Source organism: Hyla sarda, chromosome 5 (assembly GCF_029499605.1).
Source record: "Hyla sarda isolate aHylSar1 chromosome 5, aHylSar1.hap1, whole genome shotgun sequence".
In the NCBI taxonomy this organism is placed as follows: domain Eukaryota; kingdom Metazoa; phylum Chordata; class Amphibia; order Anura; family Hylidae; genus Hyla; species Hyla sarda.
This window is the reverse complement of record NC_079193.1, coordinates 109,290,646-109,309,567: the sequence shown is the minus strand read 5'-3', so window position 1 is coordinate 109,309,567 and position 18,922 is coordinate 109,290,646. Positions and strand designations below refer to the sequence as shown.

The 18,922-nt window shown below is 47.0% G+C and overlaps 1 long non-coding RNA gene across 1 annotated transcript; it reads left to right on the top strand.

Moving 5' to 3' along the window:
* Positions 1-836: 836 nt before the first annotated feature.
* LOC130273383 (uncharacterized) lies at positions 837-17,873 on the top strand. The gene is made up of 3 exons (XR_008843977.1): positions 837-957; positions 1,168-1,357; positions 17,773-17,873. It is a non-coding gene; the product is annotated as an uncharacterized LOC130273383 (long non-coding RNA).
* Positions 17,874-18,922: the final 1,049 nt, after the last annotated feature.

Here is an 18,922-nt window from a genome sequence, read left to right as displayed (position 1 = left end):
TTTTAATAGAAATAATTTACAAATATGTTTAACTTTCTGCCACCAGTTGATTTAAAAGAAAAAAGGTTTTCACCGGAGTACCCCTTTAACCTGCATGGAGACAAATAGAGTTTCTGAGGCTTTCCATGTGCTGCTGTATTGTGTTACCATATGGCAGCATATTATTAAGTAATTTGTTCTTAAAATTATGTTTCTAGGGGACCATATTAGATTTACAAATCTATTCACATGCCTTTATAATTAAAGACATTTTCATTGGATTTCCTTTTCTTTGTGTATACAGAAATAACCGTCAGCTATCAGATTTTATCATTTGTACTTTACTTATACACCATTCAGAAAGAAAGCAAGTAAATATGTGCCAGAAATACATATTTTGATTCTATTATTACTTAAAATCCACCAGAAGAATATAGTGACAGTTGACAAAGTTGAAATGTACGGTAATTAAACTTTAAATAATCTTGTTGACACTTAGTGTGCCACTACTCCAGCAGATTCTGCGTATCACGTATGTGTTCAATGTCAGCTTACAAAAATGTATGTGTTACAAGAAGTCGACTTAGTACATTTAGACATGTATCAGAAAATACAGTAATCTACACATAGAACAATCTTTATCTACTCCCAATGAGGGAGATTTATCAAAACCTGTGTAGAGGAAAAGTTGCCCTGTTGCCCATAGCAACCAATCAAATTGCTTCTTTCATTTTGCACAGGCCTTGTCAAAAATGAAAGAAGCAATCTGATTGGTTGCTATGGGCAACTGCACTGCTTTTCATCTACACAGGTTTTGATAAATTTCCCCCAATGTGTTTATACTGCCTACATTGTCCTACACTGTTACTTAGACTAGTATACAAACAAATGCCACCAATGTCCATAGGTGATGTTATTCAGCTGAAGACATGGTGGCACAAACAAAGGAGAATAGAAAGAGGTCAAGCTGGGGGCCAGGTGAGAACTTTTATTCCCTGTAGGTAGGTATACCAATACACAGTCAGATCTTATATTTCCATTATAACTTAGTATGTTGTTAAAGAAAGTACAGCAAGTCTCCAAGTACCCAGTGAACAATACATCGTTCACTGTCAGACAATAATTTTAAATACCACATACTTTATTCTATGTATAAAAGACTTATTCTTTTTTTCTTTTGTCATCCAGCAACACAGGAGGCCCTCCTGCACTTTGTTCTTGTTGATCCCTGATGCTCTGATAAGATAAGCCCACCTGGCCTGCATCTTATTGGTCCAAGTGGACCACATGACCATGTACCTAGCGACGCATGGGGGCACCAAGCTCCGCTGTATGTTATGGCTGCACTGATCTCTGCCGGATCACTCGGGCTGCTTTGGTGAGCTGCTAGTATGAATGGGGGTTGGGCAGGGAAAAGTGATCCATAAGCTGTCCCTAGAAACACTCTCCCTGCCTACTTGCCCATCCGCCCTAAAGGATGGATTGACAATGGGCGCTGGTCTTTTCCTGCGCTAAAGTGCAATGGCGTCAAGGTCAACAAAACAAATGGAACTGTACATGTAAGAGACAAGTCAGGAACACCGGGAATACAATAACCAGAACAGATATCTAAATACAAACTAGGCAGGATAAAGCATATAAACAAAAAACGGGTCAGGAATATAGAACACTGTTCACATTGGTCACAGAACAAAAAACACTCTACACAAACAGATTCAAGTGCAGAGGATACAGATCAGTGTTAAAGTACATAGAACACAATAGATCAATGGTAATGTAGAGAGGACACTCAAGATCAGTAATAATCTACACTGTGATCAGTGCATGTACTAAAAACTCTATGGATTAGTAATGATGAAAACTGTTACGCCTAGCGCTCCGGGTCCCCGCTCCTCCCCGGAGCGCGTACGGCGTCTCTCTCTCCGCAGCGCCCCGGTCGGTCCCGCTGACCGGGAGCGCTGCACTGTCATGGCCGTCGGGGATGCGATTCGCACAGCGGGACGCGCCCGCTCGCGAATCGCATCCCAGGTCACTTACCCGTTCCCGTCCCCTGCTGTCATGTGCTGGCGCGCGCGGCTCCGCTCTCTAGGGCGCGCGCGCGCCAGCTCCCTGAGACTTAAAGGGCCAGTGCACCAATGATTGGTGCCTGGCCCAATTAGCTTAATTGGCTTCCACCTGCTCCCTGGCTATATCTGATCTCCTCCCTTGCACTCCCTTGCCGGATCTTGTTGCCCTTGTGCCTAGTGAAAGCGTTTTGTGTGTCCAAAGCCTGTGTACCAGAACTTCTGCTATCCACCCTGACTACGAACCTTGCCGCCTGCCCCCGACCTTCTGCTACGTCCGACCTTGCTTCTGTCTACTCCCTTGTACCGCGCCTATCTTCAGCAGTCAGAGAGGTTGAGCCGTTGCTAGTGGATACGACCTGGTCACTACCGCCGCAGCAAGACCATCCCGCTTTGCGGCGGGCTCTGGTGAAAACCAGTAGTGACTTAGAACCGGTCCACTAGCACGGTCCACGCCAATCCCTCTCTGGCACAGAGGATCCACCTCCTGCCAGCCGGCATCGTGACAAAAACATTAGACTTCCTCCTCCAAACATGGAGGGACATCAATACCAAAGCCACACAGACTCCTAGCCAGCAGGCAAACTCCACTGAGTGATCAGGGTACTGGCCTAGAAGGAAACAGAAATGCTAAATACAAGTAAAGACTGGTACAGAACAAGACTAACTCCTAGATAGACGGATAACACTAGGCTCAGGAATTCTATTCTACGTGTCGCAGGAACTAACAATCTCAAAACTGAACTGGCAAAATGCACAGTCTGAACACAAATAAAGGTATATATATATATAACGGTAAAGAACAAACATACACAATACTAAAACCCCACAAATGCACAAAATTTAAGCAGGCCAAAATCTATATAATAAACAGGACAGGTACCCATGGTTAAAACTCAGATAAATACTAATACAGACAAAAGTAAGGTGCATAATAAAACAGTCATGGTCAGAGTAAAGCTCTAAATCACCAGCACCAGTTCCAGCAGAGCTTGGGTTTACATAACCCCACCAGAGCTGCCATAAACAGAAACAGAAAACAGAAAATGACTAAAACACAGAAAAAGGACATTACAGCCGCATGAGAACAGGATGTTTACAACCTGCATTACATTCTACTATGTGTTTTGGTGACCTATTAGTCTGCCTCACTTGGAGTTTTCACTACCAGTTTATGTTGCACCCGGCAGTGTCCCCACCAGAGAATTTAACTGAATGTAACTGTTATCATTGTTTCTGTTATTTAAAATGTTGGGTGTATATTTGACTTTGTACTACCATTCAATAATGTATTTATTGTTCCTTTTTGCATTTCAAGTTATGGTAGCATTTTACTGTAATGTAACTCCTTCCGTCAATTAATGGGCATCCATGTTAGTATGTATTTAAGGTTTGCTGTGACATATTGTAACGCCGAGCACTCCGGGTCCCGCATCCATCCCGGAGCGCTCACGGCGTATCTCCTCCTGCAGCCCTCGGTCTGTCCCTCTGACCCGGAGCGCTGTCACAGTGTCGCCGGCGGGGATGCGATCCGCGTGGCGGCACAAGCCCGCCCGCGGGTCGCATCCCATTCCTCTTACCTCCCTCTGCCCTCTGTGTCCTCCCGGCGTGCGCGGCCCCGCTCTCTAGGGTGCGCGCGCTCCGGCTCTCTTAAATTTAAAGGGCCAGTGCACCATTAATTGGTGCCTGGCCCAATTACCGTGTTTCCTATAAAACATCTTGTTGCCTTAGTGCCCTGTGAAAGCGTTTAGTTTGTTCCCAAACCTGTGTACCCAGACCTTCTGCTGTTGCCCCTGACTACGACTCTTGCTGCCTGCCCTGACCTTCTGCTACGTCCGACCTTGCTCTTGCCTTGTCCCTGTGTACCGCGCCTGTCTCAGCTGTCAGTTGGGGTTGAGTCACTATCTGGTGGAACGACCTGGGGGTTACCTGCCTCTGCAAGTCCATCCCGCTTTGCGGCGGGCTCTGGTGAAAACCAGTAACCCCTTAGACTCCGTTCCCCTGGTACGGCCCACGCCATCACCCCACTGACACAGAGGATCCACCCCCAGTGACCTCGCTGCATACCAGTCCGGATCCTGACAGTAGATCCGGCCATGGATCCCTCTGAGGTCCCGCTGCCTAGTGTCGCTGACCTAACCACGGTGGTCGCCCAGCAATCACAACAAATCGCGCAACAAGGACAGCAGCTGACTCAACTGACCGTTATGCTGCAACAGCTTCTGCCGCAACTACAGCAATCATCTCCTCCGCCAGCTGCTGCATCTCCTCCGCAGCGAGTGGCTGCTCCCTGCTTCCGCCTGTCTCTACCGGACAAGTTTGATGGGGACTCTAAACAGTGCTGAGGATTCCTGTCCCAGTGTTCCCTACACCTGGAGATGATGTCGGACCAATTCCCTACTGAACGGTCTAAGGTGGCTTTCGTGGTCAGTCTCCTGTCTGGAAAGGCCTTGTCATGGGCCACACCGCCCTGGGACCGCAACGATCCTGCCACCGCTACTATCCAGTCCTTCTTCTCAGAAGTACGTAGTGTTTTTGAGGAGCCAGCCCGGGCCCCCTCAGCCAAGACTGCTTTGCTGAACCTCGTCCAAGGGAGTTCTTTTGTGGGCGAATACGCCATCCAGTTCCGTACCCTCGCCCGTACCCTGAGCTATCCTGGAACAATAGCTGGAACAACAGATGTCCTGGCCGCACGAGAAATTCCTGCAAATCTGTCTGAACTTATCCATTTGGCCACCCGCATCGACATGCGTTTCTCAGAAAGACGCCCGGAACTTCGACAGGAAAAGGATCTTGTTCATAACAGGCGATTTCTCTCCCTGGCTCCTCAAAGTCCTTTGCAATCTGTTCCTGTGCCTCGTGCCGAGGAGGCTATGCAAGTGGATCGGTCCCGCCTGACCCTACAAGAGAGGACTTGCCACCGTAACGAGAATCTGTTCCTGTACTGTGCTAGTACCGAACACGTCCTAAAAGACTGTCCTATCCGCCCTCCGCGTCAGGAGAAACGCACTCAATTACTTCACAAGGGTGAGACGACTCTTGGTGTGAATTCTGCCTCTCCACGCCTGACTGTACCTGTGCGGATTTCTCCTTCCACCAACTCCTCCTTCTCAGCAGTGGCCTTTTGGACTCAGGTTCTGCAGGAAACTTTATTTTGGCCTCTTTCGTTAAAAGGTTCAGCATCCCAGTAACCCGTCTCGTCAAACCGCTCTATATCTCTTCTGTTAATGAAGAAAAATTAGACTGCACTGTGCGCTACCGCACAGAACCCCTGCCCATGAGCATTGGACTGCACAATGAAAAAATTGAATTTTTCGTTCTGCCCAACTGCACCTCTGAAGTTCTTCTCGGCCTGCCGTGGCTCCAACGTCATGCTCCTATCCTTGACTAGACCACCCTTCTTTTCACAAACAATGCCTCACATCTGCTCCCACTTGTCAAACCCCTGAGGCTATACCTTTACCGGGCCTTCCCAAGGCTTCCCAGGACTTTTCTGATGTTTTCTGCAAAAAGCAAGCGGAGATCTTACCACCTCATAGGCCTTATGATTGTGCCATTGACCTCCTTCCTGGTACCACTCCGCCCTGTGGCAGGATTTACCCTCTGTCAGCCCCAGAGACTCAAGCCATGTCTGAGTATATCCAAGAGAACCTAAAGAGAGGTTTTATTCGGAAGTCCTCATCCCCTGCTGGAGCGGGGTTCTTCTTTGTTTCAAAAAAGGATGGATCCTTACGACCATGTATTGACTACCGCGGTTTAAATAAAATTACCATCAAAAACCGCTATCCCCTGCCTTTGATCTCTGAACTCTTTGACCGTGTTCGCGGAGCAAATATATTCACTAAATTGGACTTAAGGGGCCCGTATAATCTTATTCACATCCGGAAAGGTGATTTGTGGAAGACCACTTTCAATACCAGAGATGGACATTTTGAATATCTAGTTATGCCCTTTGGGCTCTGCAACGCCCCCGCAGTCTTCCAGGACTTCGTTAATAAGATCTTTCGGGACTTATTCGGGACTTATTGACATCTTGATTTTTTTCCTCTAACTTAGAGGAACACCGTCGTCATGTCCGTCAAGTGCTCCAAAGACTTCGTGAAAACCACCTGTATGCTAAATTTGAAAAATGTCTCTTTGAATGCAACAGTCTTCCCTTCCTGAGTTACCTAGTCTCTGGCCAAGGGCTTCAAATGGATCCAGACAAACTGTTAGCGGTTTTGGATTGGCCATGCCCTTCTGGACTCCGCGCTATCCAACACTTCCTGGGATTTGCCAACTATTACCCACAGTTTATTTCCCACTTCTCCACCATAGTGGCCCCTATTGTGGCCCTGACCAGGAAGAATGCTAATCCTAAGTCATGGCCTCCTCAAGCAGATGAGGCCTTCAATCGTCTCAAAACTGCCTTCGCCTCTGCACCAGTGCTGTCCAGACCTGATCCATTGAAGCAGTTCTTCCTGGAAGTTGACGCTTCCTCAGTCGGAGCCGGAGCCATACTTCTTAAAAAAACGCTACCGGATGTAACATTACTTGCGTTTTTTTCTCAAAAATGTTCTCTCCGGCATCTATTGGAGGGTTCCAAACACCCCATTGTCATTTACACTGACCACAAGAATATCTCGTACCTTCAGTCCGCTCAGCGTCTGAATCCTCGCCAGGCTAGATGGTCGTTGTTTTTTGCCCGCTTTAACTTCGAGATACATTTCCGTCCCGCTGACAAGAATGTCAGAGCTGACGCCCTTTCTCGTTCCTCTGATGCCTCCTAATCTAAAACCCCTCTGCAGCATATCGTACCGCCTGAGTGCCTGGTCTCCTCTGCTCCAGCCTCACTGGGACAAACCCCCCCTGGAAAGACTTTTGTTCCTCCACGCCTTTGCCTCAAGATCCTCAAACGGGGGCATTCCTCTCACCTGGCTGGTCATGCTGGCATTAAAAAGTCCATCCAGCTCATTTCCTGTCTGTATTGGTGGCCTACACTAGAGGGTGACTTTACTGATTTCGTTCGGGCCTGTAATATTTGTGCCCGGGATAAAACCCCTCTCCAGAAGCCTGCTGCACTCCTCCTTCCTTTGCCCGTCCCTGAGCAACCATGGTCCCAAATTGCCATGGATTTCATTACTGGTCTTCCCGTCTCCCATGGCAATACCGTCATCTGGGTGGTCGTTGATCGTTTTTCCAAAATGGCTCACTTCTTTACGCTTCCAGGTCTTCCTTCTGCGCCACAGTTGGCGAAGCAATTTTTTCTGCACATTTTTCGCCTTCACGGGCTTCCCTCGCATATCGTCTCGGATAGAGGCGTTCAAGTTGTGTCAAAATTTTGGAGAGCTCTCTGTAACCAATTAAAGATCAAATTACATTTCTCGTCCTCCTATCACCCCCAATCCAATGGACAAGTAGAGAGAGTAAACCAGATTCTTGGTGACTACTTGCGACATTTTGTCTCCTCCCGCCAAGACGATTGGGTCGACCTTCTGCCCTGGGCTGAATTCTGGTACAATTTAAAAAATTCGGAATCCTCCGCCAAATCCCCATTTTTTGTGGTGTACGGCCGTCACCCTCTGCCCCACCTCCCCATTCCCACTTCTTCTGGAGTTCCTGCCGTAGATGAAGTAACCCGGGACTTCTCTGTTATCTGGAAGGAGACTCAAAAGTCGCTCCTACTGGCCTCGTCTCGTATGAAGAGAAGAACTTCTCCTGTCTTCGCTCCTGGGGACAAAGTATGGCTCTCTGCCAAATATATCCGGTTTCGTGTTCCTAGCTACAAGCTGGGTCCACGTTACCTTGGACCATTTAAAGTCAAAAGTCAAATCAATTCTGTCTCCTACAAGCTTCATCTTTCTCCTTCTCTTCGTATTCCTAAATCCTTTTATGTTTCCCTCCTCAAACCTCTCGTTCTTAACCGCTTTTCCCCCAAGGTCACCGTTCCTGCTCCTGTCTCTGGCTCCTCTGAGGTCTTCACGGTAAAAGAAATCCAAGGTGGTCAGAGGTAAAAAAAAAAATTCTCGTTGACTGGGAGAATTGTGGCCCCGAAGAGAGGTCTTGGGAGCCCGAGGACAATATCCTCGACAAGGAGCTCATCCATAAGTTCCTAGGATCCAAAAAGAGGGGGAGACCAAAGGGGGGGGGGGTACTGTAACGCCGAGCGCTCCGGGTCCCGCATCCATCCCGGAGCGCTCACGGCGTATCTCCTCCTGCAGCCCCCCGGTCTGTCCCTGTGACCGGGAGCGCTGTCACAGTGCCGCCCGCGGGGATGCGATCCGTGTGGCGGCACAAGTCTGCCCGTGGGTCGCATCCCATTCCTCTTACCTCCCTCTGCCCTCTGTGTCCTCCCTGCGCGCGTGGCCCCGCTCTCTAGGGCACGAGCATGCCGGCTCTCTTAAATTTAAAGGGCCAGTGCACCATTAATTGGTGCCTGGCCCAATTACCGTGTTTCTTATAAAACATCACTTCCCCTTCCTGTCCTTGCCGGATCTTGTTGCATTAGTGCCCTGTGAAAGCGTTTAGTGTGTTCCTAAGCCTGTGTACCCAGACCTTCTGCTGTTGCCCCTGACTACGACTCTTGCTGCCTGCCCTGACCTTCTGCTACGTCTGACCTTGCTCTTGCCTTGTCCCTGTGTACCGCGCCTGTCTCAGCTGTCAGTTGGGGTTGAGTCGCTATCGGGTGGAACGACCTGGGGGTTACCTGCTGCTGCATGCCCATCCCGCTTTGTAGCGGGCTCTGGTGAAAACCAGTAACCCCTTAGACTCCGTTCCCCTGGTACGGCCCACGTCATCACCCCACTGACACAGAGGATCCACCTCCAGTGTCCTCGCTGCATACCATTCTGGATCCTGACACTTATGCAATCTGAAATGCATCATTGCACTTTTATTATTTAATAAAGAAGCTTTTCTGGAGTTCTGAACAAAGCTTAAGGATTTGGAATTTCTTTCCAGGGTAAGCAGCATCAGTTCAAGTTAGAGGTTGTTTTCTCTTATATATGATTATCGATTTGCAGGCTGCCTCATTATTTTTGGAGTATCGACCACACCTGGGTACCAGCTCTATGATAAGTACCAATAATATGTGCTGTGTTGGCCATATTCTCTCTAGGCTTAGGTGTCAACAATTGTTTCCTGGGGGGCGCTTACTGCTGTTCTGTGTGCATTAGCCGTTATGTAATTAGGATACCCTCTATGTTGTAATCTGTTCCTAAGCAACCCTGACTGCAGTTTATACGCCAAAACATCAGAACAGTTCTTCCTGAGGTGGAAATATACGGGAACATTTATTATTGTTGCTTTGGTAAGCGGGTTCTGTAGGCCTTTTTTTTCTTGCTTTTGGTTTTGCTTATGTGTGACATATTTATCATACATTGCACAAAAAAATTAAGGGAACACTAAGATAACACATCCTAGATCTGAATGAATGAACTAATAATATTAAACACTTTTGTCTTTACATAGTTGAATGTGCTGACAACAAAATCACACAAAAATTATCTATGGAAATCAAATTTATCAACCCATGGAGGTCTGGATATGGAGTCACACTCAAAATCAAAGTGGAAAAGGCTTTGATGTAATGTCCTTAATACAAGTCAAAATGAGGCTCAGTAGTGCGTTGGTTTCCACGTGCCAGTATGACCTCCCTACAATGCCTGGGCATGCTCCTGATGAGGTGGCAGATGGTCTCCTGAGCGATGTCCTCCCAGACCTGGACTAAAGCATCCGCCAACTCCTGGACAGTCTGTGGTGTTGGTGGATGGAGAGAGACATGATGTCCCACATGTGCTCAATCGGATTCAGGTCGTTGACTGGGAGAATTGTGGCCCCGAAGAGAGGTCTTGGGAGCCCGAGGACAATATCCTCGACAAGGAGCTCATCCATAAGTTCCTAGGATCCAAAAAGAGGGGGAGACCAAAGGGGGGGGGGGTACTGTAACGCCGAGCGCTCCGGGTCCCGCATCCATCCCGGAGCGCTCACGGCGTATCTCCTCCTGCAGCCCCCCGGTCTGTCCCTGTGACCGGGAGCGCTGTCACAGTGCCGCCCGCGGGGATGCGATCCGTGTGGCGGCACAAGTCTGCCCGTGGGTCGCATCCCATTCCTCTTACCTCCCTCTGCCCTCTGTGTCCTCCCTGCGCGCGTGGCCCCGCTCTCTAGGGCACGAGCATGCCGGCTCTCTTAAATTTAAAGGGCCAGTGCACCATTAATTGGTGCCTGGCCCAATTACCGTGTTTCTTATAAAACATCACTTCCCCTTCCTGTCCTTGCCGGATCTTGTTGCATTAGTGCCCTGTGAAAGCGTTTAGTGTGTTCCTAAGCCTGTGTACCCAGACCTTCTGCTGTTGCCCCTGACTACGACTCTTGCTGCCTGCCCTGACCTTCTGCTACGTCTGACCTTGCTCTTGCCTTGTCCCTGTGTACCGCGCCTGTCTCAGCTGTCAGTTGGGGTTGAGTCGCTATCGGGTGGAACGACCTGGGGGTTACCTGCTGCTGCATGCCCATCCCGCTTTGTAGCGGGCTCTGGTGAAAACCAGTAACCCCTTAGACTCCGTTCCCCTGGTACGGCCCACGTCATCACCCCACTGACACAGAGGATCCACCTCCAGTGTCCTCGCTGCATACCATTCTGGATCCTGACACTTATGCAATCTGAAATGCATCATTGCACTTTTATTATTTAATAAAGAAGCTTTTCTGGAGTTCTGAACAAAGCTTAAGGATTTGGAATTTCTTTCCAGGGTAAGCAGCATCAGTTCAAGTTAGAGGTTGTTTTCTCTTATATATGATTATCGATTTGCAGGCTGCCTCATTATTTTTGGAGTATCGACCACACCTGGGTACCAGCTCTATGATAAGTACCAATAATATGTGCTGTGTTGGCCATATTCTCTCTAGGCTTAGGTGTCAACAATTGTTTCCTGGGGGGCGCTTACTGCTGTTCTGTGTGCATTAGCCGTTATGTAATTAGGATACCCTCTATGTTGTAATCTGTTCCTAAGCAACCCTGACTGCAGTTTATACGCCAAAACATCAGAACAGTTCTTCCTGAGGTGGAAATATACGGGAACATTTATTATTGTTGCTTTGGTAAGCGGGTTCTGTAGGCCTTTTTTTTCTTGCTTTTGGTTTTGCTTATGTGTGACATATTTATCATACATTGCACAAAAAAATTAAGGGAACACTAAGATAACACATCCTAGATCTGAATGAATGAACTAATAATATTAAACACTTTTGTCTTTACATAGTTGAATGTGCTGACAACAAAATCACACAAAAATTATCTATGGAAATCAAATTTATCAACCCATGGAGGTCTGGATATGGAGTCACACTCAAAATCAAAGTGGAAAAGGCTTTGATGTAATGTCCTTAATACAAGTCAAAATGAGGCTCAGTAGTGCGTTGGTTTCCACGTGCCAGTATGACCTCCCTACAATGCCTGGGCATGCTCCTGATGAGGTGGCAGATGGTCTCCTGAGCGATGTCCTCCCAGACCTGGACTAAAGCATCCGCCAACTCCTGGACAGTCTGTGGTGTTGGTGGATGGAGAGAGACATGATGTCCCACATGTGCTCAATCGGATTCAGGTCTGGGGTACGGGTGGGCCAATCCATAGAATCAATGCCTTCCTCTTTCAGGAACTGCTGACACACTCCAGCTACATGAGGTCTAGCATTTTTTTGCATTAGAAGGAACTCAGGGCCAAAAGCACTGGCATTTAGTCTCACAAGGGGTCTGGGGATATCATATCAGCTCCTAATGGCAGTCAGGCTACCTCTGGCAAGCACATGGAGGGCTGTGCGGCCCCCAAAGAAATGCCACCCCACACCATTACTGACCCACCACCAAACTGGTCATGCTGGAGGATGTTACAGGCAGAAGGTTCTCCACAGCATCTCCAGACTCTGTCATGTCTGTCGCATGTGCTCAGTGGGAATCTGCTTTCATCGGTGAAGAGCACAAGGAGCCAGTGGTGAATTTGCCAATCTTGGTGTTTTCTGGCAAATGCCAAACGTCCTGCATGGTGTTGGGCTGTAAGCACAACCCCCATTTGTGGATTTTGGGCCCTCATACCACCCTCATGGAGTCTGTTTCTGACCGTTTGAGTGGACACATGCACATTTGTGGCCTGCTGGAGGTCATTTTGCAGGGCTCTGGCAGTGCTCCTCCTGCTCCTCCTTGCATAAAGACGGAGGTAGCTGTCCTTCTGCTGGGTTGATGCCCTCTTACGGCCTCCTCCACATCTCATGATGTACTGGCTTGTCTCCTGGTAGCGTCTCCATGCTCTGGACACTACGCTGATGTCACGTCTGGGCAGGGAAGGAGTGCACACTATTCTCGCCCACTCCCCTGTCCCTGCTTACTTACGTACCTACCCTAGACGACAGGTCCGTAACCACGGTGACAGTCCCTTCCTAAATAAGTGAGGGACAGTCAAAAAGCCGCGCGTCTCCGGTATCAGAAGAAAGAAGAGGAGGACGGGCAGTGTGCATCATAAAGATTTATAACATATAAAGGTCAGTGGGGCAGGACACTTGCGCTGGGGACCTGTGTGTCAATCACACAGCGGTCCCAGCGCTCACTTTACAGGGGGTCACTATTAGTCTGTGGTGGGGAAATACACATAACAATTATATACTACAGAAGCAACTCCACTCGCTCCCCTGTATAGACCTGTCACAATTCATAATCCCCGCCAGAAGACAGGAGCTCTGATTGGTGTATAGTGGTGAATAGCTTTCCACCAATCAGAGCTCCGGTCTCCCGGCGGCGGGGATTATGAATCGTGACATCTGTATACAGGAGGCGGCGGGGAGTGCAGTGTTGCCGCCGGCTTTTTAAGTTAATAAATGCAGATCGCAGCGGGTCTCTGGAGAATGACCTGCTGCGATCTGTCCTTCAGCCCAAGGACTACAACTCCCATCATGGACAGAGTCTGTCCATGATGGGAGTAGTATTCCTAACAGTCACAATACAGTTTCACAGCTGGGGGATGTGCAAGGGTCAATCCCTCAGCACTGCGGTACTACAACTACTCCCATCATGGGACACAAAATTTCCCATGATGGGATTAGTAGTCCAAGGGCAGACTGACGGATCTCAGGGGTCTCACTCTTGAGACCCCTTGCAACTTCTCTGCCCCTGCCCCGGCCCCCTAGTGATGACATCATTAGGGGGCGGAGCTTCACAGTCCAGGCCTGAAGCCAGGGTGGTAAGTATGGCTCTGTTCTCATTATGCGTTTTGCATAATGGGAACAGAGCCTTTTTGGCAGTGTGTTCCCAAACAGGGAGACTCCAGCTGTTGTTTACCTACAGCCCCCATGATGGGAGTTGTAGTTTAGCAACAATTGGTGGCTCCCTCTTTAGGAACACACTGCATTATGTGCGCTCTCCCCAGGGGAGAGCGCCAAAAATGTACTGACCCATTTTTCGTGTTTTTATTTTCTTGTCATTTCAGATAAGTGAATGCAGAGGACTACCTGAGATTCGGTGGACTGTGACGATGACCAGCATTTTTTAATGTCAATAAAAGGGTTAACGAGGGCTGTGGGGGAGTGTTTTTTTAAATACATTTTTTATTTCATGTGTTGTGTTTTTTATAATTGAAATTTCAGGCTTAGTAGTGGAAGCCGTCTTGTAGACGGAATCTATTACTAAGCTGGGCTTAGCGTTAGCCCCAAAAACAGCTAGCACTAACCTCCAATTATCACCCTGGTACTCACCGCCACAGGGGTGCCGGGAAGAGCCGGTACCAACAGGTCCGGAGCATCAAAAATAGCACTCCTTGGCCTAGGCAGTAACAGGCTGGGGTTATTTAGGCTGCGGAGGGCCAGTAACAATGGTCCTCGCCCATCCTGGTAATGTCAGGCTGTTGCTGATTGGTTGGTGTCCTATGTGTTGTTGTTTTTTTTGTAATAAAAAAAAGTGTGTGGTTCCCCATATTTTCAGTGTCAGTCAGATACCAACCAATCAGCAACAGCCTGACGTTACCAGGGTGGGCGAGGATCATTGTTACTGGCTCTCCCCAACCTAAATAACCCCAGCCAGGAGCGCTATTTTTGACACTTCAGGCCTATTGGTTCTGGCTCTTCCCGGCAACCCTGTGGCGGTGGGTAACGGGGTAATAATTGGCGGTTAGTGCTTGCTGTTTTTGTGGCTAACGCTAAGCCCGGCTTAGTAATAGATTTCGTCTACAAGACAGCTTCCACTACTAAGCCTGAAAAATTCAATTAAAAAAAAAACACGACACATTGAAAAAAAATGTATTAAAAAAAAAACACTCCCCACACAGCCCTCATTAAACCTTTTATTGACATTAAAAAAGCTAGTCATCATCGCAATACACTGAATCTGACGTAGTCCTCCCCATTCACGTATCTGAAATGAGAAAAAAAAAAGGTTAGGACGTCATTTGCGATCTCACCTGGTGAGTGCGGCCATACTGCAGTGTGTAACAGGGAGCCTCCAATTGTTCTTGTATGCCTACTGTATCCTGTAAATACAGTCATCTATAGATGGCTGTATATACAGGAGAGCGCACAAAAATTTTACTCAGAACTGCAGTGTGGGTTAACTCTTTCCTTGCTGGGCTCCTGTATAGTATACATGGATACACTATGCCCCCTGTATACTATACAGCGGGCGGAGGTAAGTAGTGATGCTCTGCACCCTGTATATGTATATGCTATACAACACTCCTTACCTCCTTACACTCCGTGGGGCGGGCGCTCTGCATCCGACCCATGGAGTAGTACCTGCAGTGAAAAAAATGCACACAGGGTACAAAAATGTTTGTTTCTGCACACCAGCAAAAATGCAAGAAAAAACACAAGGGGGGAGATTAATCAAAACCTATGTAGAGGAAGAGCGGTGCAGTTGCCCATAGCAACCTATCAGATTGCTCCTTTCATTTTTTTAAAGAAGCAATCTGATTGGTTGCCATGGGCAACTGCACTACTCTTCCTCTGTACAGTTTTTGATAAATCTCCCCCAAGAAAAATTACCAAAATGCAGGAAAAGCTGTGACCGTTTTTCAGGCGTTTTTGCTGGCGGACAAAAAAAAACCTCAGTGGAATCCTGAAAAACAATAGACCAAAAGCCCAGCGTCCAGGATACACCACTTTTCCTGTGAGGTGTAGAACAGGTCTACAAATAGAACTTTGTGGAGATTTAGACCATTGCACAAAATTTATCATGGGGCTTGCACAAGTTTGATAAATTTGGAGAAATTGCTCCAAATTTAGACCAACCAAAATGATCTACAAAAAACGTCTACCAACTACAACATTGACACATCTCCCCCATAGTGCCTTTGGCACTTTTCTCTGACACATTTGTGTTTAATGGTCTGGATTGCGATCAGCTCCTTCAAAATGTTCAGTTTTTCCCTCCTGCTCCTTCTGTAAATAGAATGAGCACCGAGATAGCCAGGTAAGTTACTAAGAACTATCACAAGCAGAGAATAACTGAAAAGGGCCTCCTAATATATGCCTGAGCTGCAACCAGGAGGACTCTAATTGTCTCAGCAAGCTTAAAGGGGTACTCCGGTGAAAACCTTTTTTCTTTTAAATCAACTGGTGGCAGAAAGTTAAACATATTTGTAAATTACTTCTATTAAACAATCTTAATCCTTCCAGTACTTATTATCTGCTGAATGCTACAGAGGAAATTCCTTTCTTTTTGGAACACTGATGACATCACGAGCACAGTACTCTCTGCTGACATCTCTGTCTATTTTAGCAATCATGCATAGCAGATGCATAGCAGATGTATGCTAAGGGCAGCATGGTGGCTCAGTGGTTAGCACTGCTGCCTTGCAGTGCTGGGGGCTTGGGCTCAAATCCCACTAAGGACAACAAGAAATAAAGCGTTATTATTTTTATAATAACGTCAGCAGAGAGAACTGTGGTCGTGATGTCATCAGAGAGCATTCCAAAAAGAAAAGAATTTCCTCTGTAGTATTCAGCAGCTAATAAGTACAGGAAGGATTAAGATTTTTTAATAGAAGTAACTTACAAATATGTTTAACTTTCTGCCACCAGTTGATTTAAAAGAAAAAAGGTTTTCACCGGAGTACCCCTTTAACCATACCCAAGAGCACAGAGGCATCATCCCAGCAAGAAAAACAAACAACAGGGCTAGAAATCATTAACCCTTATGGGTTCTGGCAGAACTAGTCATCACAGCTGACAGACACAGCAAACCTTTTTGCCACAGCTCGCATTGTTGTGCCATCCTGGATGAGCTGCACTACCTGAGCAACTTGTGTAGGTTGTAGATTACATCTCATGCTACCACTAGGGTGAAAGCATTCAAAAGTGACCAAAACATCAGCCAGGAAGCATAGGAACTGAGAAGTGGTCTGTGGTCACCATCTGCAGAAACGCTCCTTTATTGGGGGTGTTTTGCTAATTGCCTATAATTTCCACATGTTGTCTGTTTTATTTGCACAACAGCATGTGAAATTGATTGTCGAACAGTGTTGCTCCCCGAGTGGACAGTGTGATTTCACAGAAGTGTGGTTGACTTGGAGTTACATTGTGTTGTTTAAGAGTTCCCTTAATTTTTTTGAGCAGTGTATTATCACAGGGCGTTGATAAATTTGGCTCACATAAGCAAAAAAAAAAAAAAAAAAAAAAAACAACAACAAATCGCTTTTGAATACCATTTATTTAGCACACATAAGAAAAAAAACATAAAATTACTTCAGAACAACACCACCTCCTCTCCTCTGTGACTTTTCTGCTCTAAAATCGCAGCTGTGAAAAAAAATTAGCAAAATATAAATATTTTTAAAACCACTTTTGGACACAAGGTTTTTTTTTAATCTTTGCACTTTTGTTTTTTTTTCTCTCCTCACCTTCTAAAAATCATAACGCTTTCAATTTTCCACCTTTACATGTAAAGCCTTGTTTTTTGCACCACCAATTTTACTTTGTAATGACATTAATAATTTTACCACAAGATCTACAGCAAAACAAAAAAAATATATATATTTGTGGGACAAAATTGGGGAAAAAAAGCAATTTTGTAACTTTAGGACCTTCTGTTTCTGCCCAGTGCACTTTTCTGTAAAAATGTCACATTCTATGTATTTTGTAGGTCCATACAATTGAAATGATATCCAAGTAGATTTCTTTCACATTGCCTTTGTGTCACGGCAGTGTGACATCTGTCGGGGGACCCCGGGGAGAATAACGGGAGGAAAAATACATCATGCAATGTTTTTTCCTCCCGCTACCCCTGTCAAAAAATAACATTACCCGACAGACCCCATAATAGTGAATGGCATCTGTCAGGACCCATTGTTTCCTGTTGAGAACGGTCAAAAACAAGTTAAGGCACAAAAAAAAAGTGCTTGACGGATGTTTGTGGCAGTGTGAATAGGGCCTTATATAGGTTTGATTTTGTTTTGCTTTTTTAACAAAATTATAACTATTTATATGAAAATTAGCATGTTTAAAATTGTCCTCTTCTGACTCCTCTAACTTTTTTATTTTTCCGTATATGGGGATGTGTGATGGCTCATTTTTTAAAACAGCGAGACTCCAGCTGTTGCTAAATTACAACTTATATCTTTCCCAGACAGCCAAGGGCTGGGTCTGGAAATGATGGGGTTGTAGCTTAGCAACAGCTGGAGCCTCCCTGTTAGGAAAAGCTGGTTTATGGGCTTTTTCCCTAAGGGAGGGCACTATAAATGTACCAACCAATTTTCTGTGTATTTTTCTTATTATTTCAGTTCCTTTTATGCAGAGGACTTCTTCGGATTCAGAAGACTACGTCATTGCCCAGTGTTTGTTTTGTTTGCTTTTGTCTACTATTAATAAAATGGTTAATGAGAGCTTGTGGGGGAGTGTATTTTGAATTTACTTTACAGGCTTAGTAGTGGAAGCCGTCTTGGAGACGGAATCCATTACTAAACCATGACTTAGCGCTAGCCACAAAAACAGCTAGCACTAAGCCTCAATTATTACCCCTGTAATCACCGCCACAGAGATGCCGGGAAGAGCTGGAACCAACAGACCCGAAGGGTAAAAAAAAAAGGCACTCCTGGGCCTAGGCAGTAACAGGCTGGTGTTATTTAGGCTGGGGAGGGCCAGTAGCAATGGTCCTCATCCACCCTGGTAACGTCAGGATGTTGCTGTTTGGTTGGTGTCTGGCTGAGAATTAAAATACGAATAATGCCCCTGGTTTTTCCCCGGGTGGCCAGGGAGCGGAGCTGACCAGCTTCAAAGAATATGAAACTACACTGTTACTTCATATTTCCCGGCCTGAGCTGTAATTGGCTGAGACCGACCAGCCAATTACAGCTCAGGCTGGGAAATATGAAGTTACAGTGTAGTTTCATATTCCTTGCAGCTGGCCAGCTCTGCTCCCCGGCCACCTGCCTGCAACTACCAGCTGTTGCAACTACAACTCCCAGCATGTCCTCAGAGCATGCTGGGAGTTGTACTCCTGTAACAGCTAGTCGGCAGGTGGGAGATCTGGAGCGGGGGCTGCTGCGAGCGGCAGCAGCAAGGCAAAGATAGGCGGCGGTGAGGGGGACATTACACACACGACAAGAGAGCGGCTGGGGTGGGGGTGTTGGCAATTGACAGGAGGAGGGGTGTTGGCAATTGACAGAGGGGTGTTGGCAATAAGCTGGGGGCAGGGGGGGTGTGTTGGCAATACGCAGGGGGGGGGGGTTCACTCCCCGGCCACTGGTCCGCAACTACCAGCCATTGCAACTACATCTCCCAGCACGTCCTTACTGTTAGGTCATGCTGGGTTTTCTAGTCCTGTAACGGCTAACCAGCGGGTGAGAGATGTGGAGAGAGGGCTGCTGTGAGCCGCGGTGACGAAGCAAAGATAGTGGGCATGGGGGGGGGGGACGTGGCACACAGGAGGAG